This window comes from Arachis ipaensis, chromosome B08, assembly GCF_000816755.2.
Source record: "Arachis ipaensis cultivar K30076 chromosome B08, Araip1.1, whole genome shotgun sequence".
Taxonomy (NCBI): domain Eukaryota; kingdom Viridiplantae; phylum Streptophyta; class Magnoliopsida; order Fabales; family Fabaceae; genus Arachis; species Arachis ipaensis.
In genome coordinates, this window is record NC_029792.2 from 105361645 (window position 1) to 105363699 (window position 2055).

A 2055-nucleotide genomic window follows, 5' to 3' on the forward strand; every position below is an offset into this window, starting at 1 on the left:
ATAATAATATTTATTAGCTAATAATTTAACATTGTTGAATAAATAATTAAAAGGTAGATGTGAAACGGTTTTTTGTTATAGTTAATTAATTAAGGACATAGCAAGTATGAATGAATGGAACTAGCTAGCGGTATAGTCTATGTTGTAGAAATTCAAAGTTAGTGGCCCAAAACTTGATAATCTCGGGAACATATATGTATGTGTGTTCTTCCTGACAGTCATTGTGTGAAAATGCTACTTTATATAACTAAAAAATAAGGAGAACTTGGAGGAAATAACAATTATATAGAAAATTGGTCCAAATAAAATCACACTTTCCATAATTTATTGAAAAATAACATAAATACAAATGTAATATTGAAAAGTGTAGTGTGATTTATGTCATCCAATTTATTTAGAGGGATAAGACTTTAATTATTATTGTAACTAATTAAGTTTATATATATATATATATCAAATAAAAAATTAATAAGTATATGAGAAATATATAAAAGTATATATATATATCAAATCGAAAAATATTAAGTATGTATGGTTTAAGATGAGGAATGTTATATACATCACTCTGTGTACATTTTCTTTGTACATTTTCTACTTTTAAAATTAAAGATGATTGATAAAGAAAATTTGAAAGAAGATAAAATATTTGTCTTTTATACTGTAAATAAAGGAGTACAAAAATTAATTTAAAAATAATACAAATATTATTTTTCATTTAACATTGTGTCCATGCAATAAAATATAAGAGGCATTTTTTTCTGACACAGAATTTTGAATTTATGAGATCTATCTATAATATAACCCTAGGGAAGATTCTTAGAGAAAAGCTAGAGATCTTTTTTTCTAATGATGACTATGTTAAACTTGGACTGATATTTGACCGAGAACCAATCAGAAACTATAAGAAAAAAATGATAAGTTATGTGCATGCTGATTGCCTTAGAAACAAACACCAAGGTTCATACATATCAGTTTGAACTTTGGACTACTGTACGTGTATTATTGGAGGGATAATTAAGCACATACCACAACCAAATGTTGAAAGAAATCACATAAGAGAAAGGAAGTAAACTAATAAAATTAAAGAAAAGTACATCTTATATCTTAAAAAAGTTTTGTATAATTAAGATATAGAATCCATTAGCTAAAACCCTAAGCTTGTTGTTCCTTTTCTCTAACGCTTTTAGCTACAACCAAATAATATGAATATATATAATCTTTTTTTCCCAAACCTAATTAATATAAGAGCTAGCTAGGAGAAAGCACAATATTTACGATTTATGTATGTTAGAGTTTAACTGTAACTAATACTACAGAATTAAAACACCTAAAAAAAAATTAAAGAAAAGTGTTAGTTCATTTTCTGAAATGAAGCATATGATAGATCAACAGACAATACATACAGAAACTAATGAAAAGGAAGAATAAGAAACAATAATAGATTCTATTAATAAAGTGAAAAATAAGAAAACCAAGACTCATGCATGTCAAAAAAAGAAACTAAAGAAGAAGAAGAAGAAGAAACTAAGTAGTGATAGCAAAAACATAGAGATAGATAGATACAAACCTTTAGTGAGAAGCAATAAGGGAAAGGAGCGTTTGAGGACAAAGGAAAGAAGACAAAGAAGCTCGCAGGAAAGAGGGGACAAACAAGCAAAGAGGAGGCTTAGTTTGCACAGTTTCTTAGCTTCAAGGGCACGGACCTTATCTATGTATCTATGTATGTATGTGGCTTTTAACTTTTAGGAGAGAAAAAGAGAGGGAGATGTGTAATGTGTGTGTGGATCAGTGCAATATGCTAGCTTCTCTAACAAGGCCTGACAACCGAGAATGGCACAGAAATATATAAAAATTATAAAAACATTTATTTATTTTATTATTGTTTTATCATATTTTTAGAAAAGAAAAAGAGAGTGTAATGTGTGTGTGGATCAGTGCAATATGCTAGCTTCTCTAACAAGGCCTGACAACCGAGAATGGCACAGAAATATATAATATATATAAAAACATTTATTTATTTTATTATTGTTTTATCATATTTTTAGAATGTTAGAC

The 2055-nt window shown here is 27.4% G+C and overlaps 1 protein-coding gene across 1 annotated transcript in view; it reads right to left on the minus strand.

The window, feature by feature from the left end:
- The window catches only part of LOC107612126 (protein SOMBRERO), a 4628-nt gene extending 2816 nt beyond the window's left edge, over nt 1-1812 (minus strand). Inside the window, exon 1 of the mRNA XM_016313950.2 lies at nt 1568-1812. The gene's annotated coding sequence lies outside the window, so the exon portion shown is untranslated. The remainder of the gene's footprint in view (nt 1-1567) is intronic.